This window comes from Volvox carteri (genome assembly GCF_000143455.1).
Source record: "Volvox carteri f. nagariensis unplaced genomic scaffold VOLCAscaffold_89, whole genome shotgun sequence".
In the NCBI taxonomy this organism is placed as follows: domain Eukaryota; kingdom Viridiplantae; phylum Chlorophyta; class Chlorophyceae; order Chlamydomonadales; family Volvocaceae; genus Volvox; species Volvox carteri.
In genome coordinates, this window is record NW_003307632.1 from 360,719 (window position 1) to 368,894 (window position 8,176).

Consider the following 8,176-nt stretch of genomic DNA (forward strand, 5'->3'; position numbering starts at 1 on the left):
CACATACACACATACGTCCGTTAACCATGAGCACACAGGCAGAGGGCACACACACCAACAAACACAAAGGACGGAGGGAAGGGCAAGGGAGAGCAGGAGACAGCAGAGGAGAAGGCACTGAAGGGCAGAAGGGAGGGCAGATGGGAGGGGAAGGGAGGATGACTTTGGGAGGGCGGAATAAGAGTGAGAAAAGGTATTGTGGAGGGTGGGGGGTGGAGGGAGGGAGGGACGGTGCGCCACGCATTTCTCCCTTCTTTCACACCCCGGAGGACAAAACAGCCACACGGCTCTATGGGGCCGGATGCTTCAGTGTTATTAGCATATGCATCATTCGCGCCCACACGAATCCCCCAGGGTCCCTGTCGTATTTAACCGGTGGCTTCCCCATTCGTTTGACTGGACATTTATAGGAGAGTCACACACACAACCTGCAGAGGCACACAAACGCGCGGCACGATAAAACCCGCCATCAAGCCTGTGATTTATTTAACTTCTGGAGAGACATCCCCAGAGTCCCGGATGGGCAGTGGCAGGTGTTGTGTCGTGTGCGGGGTTTTTGATTGTTGGGATGTTGTGCACAACACATGGGTGAGGCGCTCTTGCTGTGTTGTTTCGTCTCACCCCACAGCCTTCACCACACAGCCTCTGGGGGTCAGTTGTTTTTTCAAACATGCCACGTGACGCCACCACACGCCGCCCTGATTCATTTGGAGGACACAATATCCGAATGTGTCAGAATGTCTCGACGACCCGGGATTAAGGGGGATGCATTTGCAATACGTCCAAAACATGATACACGTCGGATGCATGCAATGTGGTATAGGATGTGGGGTTCGTTTAGACTTTTTTTATAGGACAGAGGGCGCAGAGTCGTCCAGCTGTGGAGGGCTGGAGAGAGGTGCCGTGGGGGACTCTTTTTAACATCTTTTACACAAAAGCTATTGTGGAGGAACGCGCATTTTTGTGGGTAGGAATGCATGTGTTTTGTCTTCTCCCACTTGTGGTGGTGTAAGTTGTTTTGAGCCACACCACCCTGTGCCGCGCAAGTGAGATTTTGTGCGCACGCAGCTGCAGCTGCGTGTGTGCATGTGCATGCGTTCGAACTGTATATTCGTTGCCGACCCGTGGGTTTCTCTCTGCCCCGACGACGCCCTGTGGCGCCCTGCTTCCCGTATGCTAGTTTTAGCACGTGTGGAACAACTTGCAGAACGATAGGTGGGGCACTCGTACGATCACCAACCGGGTAAAGCGACCCTTGCGAGTGAGATGGTTATCCCATATGAAGAAAACGTACAGTTCGTATTCGTTTTCTTGCCTAATTGTTGCACGTGCCGGTTCAGTTCATCTAGGGTACCTGGTTGAGCCTTTCGGCGTTTGTTGGCCCGTCCATCGCCGCTGTCTGACATCGCTCTTTGCGGTGAGCGCCGGCTTTGGAGGAATAACTCTAATAGTAAAAGTCTAACTAAATGTTTGAAGGCATGCGTCGCGAGGACTGACTGGCACGAGCATAACATGCCGCTCGAAGATATGTAATATATTGTAACGGCTGCGCATGGAATTGTTTGCATGGCCATGTTACATGATGATAATTGTTTTGGGTGGTTCAAATCCTCAAATGTGTCAAATTCCAGGCCCGAGGAAATCTTTGCATGACCATTATATTGTTTATTGTTTTGGGGGTCAAATCCTCAAATCCCGATGGGATTTGACCCGGATTTGCTTGGGAATTCATGGGGTCAAATTCCGGATTTCCGACCCCGTGAGGGGCCTCTTTTGGCTGGAGGAATGAAAATGTACGGATCGGCCTCACTTTGTTCCTTTTTTTCCAAAGGCCAAAATGGCCTCTTTATTCCTTAAAAGGAAAATATTACTTAAAAAAACACTGGTACGATTCACACGTTCAGTTTGCGGATGACAAGCCGAACTGAAACGGAGGTCGATAGACATATCCTCACACAGATGCGTGAAGAAAGCGGAACGGAAACGCGGATCCCGATCACAAACAAGGATCGCGGGGGAACCATACCGACGAACAACGGTATCAACGAAAAGCTTAGCAGACTCCACCGCAGTGATTTCTTTGCGACACGGAACAAGGTGAGTCATTTTGGTAAGCTTGCAAACGAAGGCGTAAATTGCCGTATACCCATCCGAATCAGAAGGAAGATCCGCAATGAAATCCATAGTGACGATTTGCCATTTCCCTTCAGGAATGGGCAACGGAAGGAGCTTCCCAGCAGGAAGATCGTTAGAGCACTTAACGCGCTGACAACTGTCGCACGTACGAACGTATTCTGCAACGGCAGAGCGAACTTTCGGCCACCAAAACTGACGACGCACCAGGTCCAACGTTTTGGCCACCCCACCATGACCCGCCATCGGATGATCATGACAGAGATGTAGAATGTGCGAACGAAGTTTGGAATCATCAGGGATCACGAGAGCATGTTGTTTGTACCAGGAAAGATCATGCTTTTGCAGAGATGCCGTATTGGACGGATCGGCGAACCAAGGATCAGACGAATAACCTTCGACAAGCGACCGCTCTAAGTCTGGAAAAGAGGTCGATATCTCTGAGATGACGCCAGCGGAAGATGCGGAAGCATCCCCACTCGGAGTGGCGCGAGTCGAAATTGCCATCATCAGACACGCGTGACTGTGTCCCGGAAACCGAGACAGAGGATCTGCGGGATTGCAAACTCCTGCGCGATATTGCCAGTCGAACGTGAAAGACTCAAGAAATTCCAACCATCTCGCCTGACGTCGAGACAGTTGAGCTTGTGTCGGGTACGAAAGGTTGGGCTTATGGTCGGTGACGGCAGTGAACTTCGCACCTTCCAAGTAACAACGCCAAACCTTGAGTGCATGCACGAGAGACAGCAACTCACGATCAGAAGTGTGGTAGTTACGTTCGGCAGGAATCAACTTACGACTTTCGTAAGCAATCGGACGACCTTGCTGAAGCAGAATAGCACCTATGGCAAAATCCGACGCATCGACGATAACCTCATAAGGCAGCGACGGATCTGGAAGGGCCAGCAGAGGAGCGGAAGACAAGGCTTTCTTGACCTGCTCGAAGGCGCGATCACATCCTTCGTCCCAGTCTTCCGGGGGGGGGCAGTCTTCAGGCCAGCGAGCTTTGGACGACAGAAGGGACGTAAGGGGAGCGACCATCTGCGAATAGCCCTGCAAAAACTTTCGAATGTAGTTGGCAAGACCAAGAAACGAACGTAACTCCGAAATGTTGCGAGGCTTCGGCCACTCTTGTACGACAGCAGTTTTGTGCGGATCAGGACGAACACCCTCAGGCGAAACTACGTGTCCCAAGAAAGTGACAGAACGCTTAAAGAACTCACACTTCGAGAGCTTGCAGTAATACCGATGTTGCTGCAGACGCTCCAGAACTGTACGAACGTGGTCGACATGCTCATCAGCGGTACGCGAGAAGATGAGAATACCGTCGAGGTAGACCACAACTAACGGAAGGTCCTGCAAAATCGAATTCATTGCGGACTGGAAGACAGACGGAGCATTAGTTAGACCGAAAGGCATCACCTTGTACTGGAAATGACCAAAAGGAGTGCGGAAAGCGGTACGCTCACGCTCATCCTCGCGAATAAGCAACTGGTGATAACCCTGCGTAAGGTCTAACGACGAAAAGACAGATGCGCCACGCAACCTATCGAGGAGGTCGTCAATACGCGGCAACGGATATCGATTCTTGATGGTGATGCGGTTGAGCTGACGATAATCAACACACATGCGAAGCGTACCATCCTTTTTGCGCGCGAACAGGATAGGCGCACCGAAATGCGACGAAGATGGCCCGATGAAGCCCTGCGACAACAGCTGCGTAATCTGGCGTTGCATTTCGTCACGTTCAGCTTGCGAATAGCGGAACATACGCTGAGCAGGCGGACGAGAACCAGGCTCTAGCGGAATGACGGAAGGCAAACCACGATCGGGCGGCAAATCAGATGGCAGCTGGTCCGGAAACAGGCTTTCCTTATCTAACAGCAAAGCACGCATTCGTAACTCAGCAGGAGAGTCGCCCGGAACCACAGTGCAAACCTTTTGAGAAAAAGACGACAGCTCAGGCGAAGCAGAGGACGGAGACGCGGGAGAGGTCGAGTCGACGGTAGAGCATGCAGAGAAGGAACTCAGAACCTTCACGAATGGCCTGCATAAAGCCGACATGACAGGGCTCTTCCAACGGGGGTAGGTCAGGGAAAGGGCTAGACTTCAGTACAGGCTGACCAGGATGGCGAGTTAAACGCGCGGTGCAAGCATACGGGGTAAGCACAGCACCGACAGACGTAACCCAGGGGTCACCCAGCACCAAGTCATAACCAGGAGCGAGGTCAAGCACGGCACACTGCAACCTAGCTTTGTAACCCTGCAAGCGAATAGGTACCTCAGCAAACCCTACCGAAGTCGTAGTCCAACCATCACCCGCATAGCGACATCAGCCCAGAGTTTTCCTTTTGCGGAATATATTCCGGTTGCGAAAACCTTTTGGGAAAAGTGGGCCTGAAAAAGTCACCCAGTTCACAGGACATTACGACGACGTTGTATTCGTTGGCGCGAGCTGTCTAAACCATCTCCATTTTATGTCTTTCAATGGCCAAAACTTCAGCACATCCCCGTAGAATCGCAATATATAATTGAAGGGTTATTGGCAGCCCTGCCTAGTGCAATGGCACTGCATCCCGCGCGAGCCGCGATGGCGTTTGCCCTAGCGGTCGCGATGGATGAAATTTTTGATAACCTTGAAGATATGTTCGATGCTCAGTGGCAGAGTTTGAGCGTGTGGGCCGGCGCGGCGCGGCCCATGCCGCCGGAAGTGCGGCCGACTTGCCGTTTCGCGGGTGGCTTCAGCCCTGATACTACAATGGGTTACATATTGGCTATGTAAGCGGTCGTGAGCGGTCGAGCAACATGAGTGGCGTTGTCCTTGTTCATTTTCCAAAATAAACTGCAGCGGTGTGACTAGAAATTCGGTCGGAGTGCAAAGCGCGCACAATTTGTCAAATATGTGGTCTTTATAAGCGATTGTGCTTGGCCATTTGTTATAACTCGCGAAATTGGCGATGCAATTCAGGTAACGGTACGAGGGGTCAGCGTTTGACGAAATTGAACCCCCCCCCCTCGGTCACTTTAGACTTTTCGTCCACTTTACCGGTAATGTTCCGTTACCATGTCCGAACCGACCACTTTTCCCAAAAATTCTTAACGTAACGTAGCATGTGAACTGGCTATTATACTGGATTCACATGCTACGTTACGTTGCGAAAACTTTTAGGTAAAAGTGGCCCTGAGAAAGTCACCCAGTTCACACGGGACATTACGACGACGTTGTATTCGTTGGCGCGAGCTGTGTCAAACCATCTCCATTTTATGTCTTTCAATGGCCAAAACTTCAGAACATCCCCTTAGAATTGCAAGGTATATTTGAAGGGTGATTGGCAGCCCTGCCTACTGCAATCGCACTGCATCCCGCGCGAGCCGCGATGGCGTTTGCCCTAGCGGTCGCGCTGGATGAAATTTTTGATAATCTTGAAGATATGTTCAATGCTCAGTGGCAGAGATTGAGCGTGTGGGCCGACGCGGCGCGGCCCATGCCGCCGGAAGTGCGGCCGACTTGCCGTTTCGCGGGTGGCTTCAGCCCTGATACTACAATGGGTTACATATTGGCTATGTAAGCGGTCGTGAGCGGTCGAGCAACACGAGCGGCGTTGTCCTTGTTCATTTTTATAATATAAGGCAGCGGTGTGACTAGAAATTCAGTCGGAGTGCAAAGCGCGCACAATTTGTCAAGTATGTGGTCTTTATAACCGATTGGGCTTGGCCGTTTGTTATAACTCGCGAAATTGGCGACGCATTTCAAGTAACGGTACGAGGGGTCAGCGTTTGACGAAATTGACCCCCCCCCCCCTGGTCACTTTAGACTTTTCGTCCACTTTACCGGTAACGTACCGTTACCACGTCCGAACCGACCACTTTTTCCAAAAAGTTTCAACGTAACGTAGCATGTGAACTGGCTATTAGGAAGGTCACGCCCGAAAGTCAACGCGGAATCGGGCTGTTTCTGACCGGACCAAACGCTGCAAAATATTCGGACCCGAAGCTCCCAAAACGTGGAAGGCCATTAAAGCAGATATTAAACTTCACTGAAGCCATTAGCGACGTTAATGAAGACGGCTTAGAGGTCGTAGGCAATGAGGACGCAATGCTGCAGCCAACCGACAACAATGACGCCACTCCGGTTGTGAACAGCGAGAGGGCCAAACGTCAACGTTCTTCATACGAAGACAATCGCGATGGGCCAGGAAACACGGGCATCGAGGTCGATGGCAGCAGCAACCCCGGCGCTGCAGCTAAGACTCCTAACCCCACACTCCGCGGCGCAAAGACGCCCCGACCACAGACGCAAGGGCTTGTGAAGGGGCCGGTACATGATGGACCGCTAACTAGCGTGCAGCATCAACAGCAGGGGCTGCAACCAACCGCAGAGGTTGCGTTTGGCGGTTCTGGTTCATTGCTGCTATGCATCATTACTTTTGCAATCTGGAAAGTCGAGTAGTGTTATCTTTCAACGTGTTGCAAAACGAACGACGGTGAACGAACTCTGTTTGATCAGTGCTTGAGTAGGGGTTAACTGGTCTGTGTTTGCTTGGGCCCTGCAACAGCAGTCGCCCGTGCAACCGGGGTTCCTGTCAAAGCGTCCAAGTGTCCCCCGCTTCCTGGCGTGCAAGAGGAGCGAATGTGGTGTGCGCGTGTTGTGACATTCCCCAACCCCTGTGTTTGTACGAACTAAATTATAACTTATGGGGGGGGTCTGGGGGGGCCTACGCCCCCCCCAGCGCCTTACAGATTCGGAATACTTTTATTCCCGCGACTAAAAACCTATTCCTCCGTTCGGACTGGAAAATTGACGGGCAAAAATGAAAATGAAAAAAAAACTGCATCAGCCCCGCCTGGCTGGAAGCAGCATGTGCGGTGGAGATCAGGCTGTGACAGCATCAACAAGTGGAGGAGGAGCCCTAGCAACGTTTCCAAAGCATGTATGGTGATGTGGAAGGTGCCGAAGTACGTCGGTGAAATATAATGTGGTAGGACTGGAGAGAATAGTGTAGCAGTATAATGTATTGTGAGTGTAGCTGAAGCTTTCATCGTGGGCGCGTCTCGTTGCAAGCTAAGCAACGCGTATACATGACGTGTAGCATCAGTCCTCAGTTCACTTCTTGTAACGAACATCAGCATAGGTCCAAGCCCTCTCGCTTGGAGGGATATATGCAAACAAACATCCTGATAGGTAAACTCGCACGCTACCGAGCATTCAACCGAGCACATGCATGCTTAGTTGAATGGTGAGATGCGACCCCCCTTCATTTCGTGCTCGGCAAGCCTGCCACCGCGTACCGGATATGTTGGCGATGTTACAGAGACGCTGCACCTTGGTTTCTGTGCGCAATGCATACGATGCTCGACCCTGCCGACCAAAACTACACGTGCCCAACTGAAGACATTCCCGGTGGTTGTGCAGCAGCTCTTGAGGCTGTTGCTGGCTGAAATCCATCCTGAGCTGTTGCAACACGGCTAACGCGGGCACGTCCCTATGCACAGCAAATAGCTGTTCCAAGCCAACAGCGGCGTCCATGTCACCGACAAGGCTCTAAACGTCTTATCTGTTCTTATGTTTAATTAAGTTTATGTAAGTTATACTTTGCGCAACTTTGTAATTTGACTTTAGTCGGAACAAGGTGCGGTATGCGCTGCGCTGCAGAAAGCAGGCGCCTTTCGGCTTAGCACACAACTGCCGCTTCGCCAAACGCTTCCTCTTCCGGCAGCCGTTGCATGTGGCCATTCTTGCAAGCTACGTTGTATGCTTTCATATCTTTTCATATCTTATTCGGCTCAGGCTAAGCAGCCAGCCAAAAGTCCGAGATGCATGCCGCTTGTGACTGCGGCCAACATGCCCTGATGAGCGGCCTTTCGCCGTAAAAATTACATACACTTTTACAGGCGCATTTTGAGAATTGAACGCGCGCATCCACACGATAAATTTCGCGCCTGGCTTTCGCGTCTAGTACGGATGTTTTATTCGGCACAGTACGACCGGACACATTTGTGCGAGAGGCTGCTTAAATAGGGGGGTCCTTGTGAAGCAGCTGCC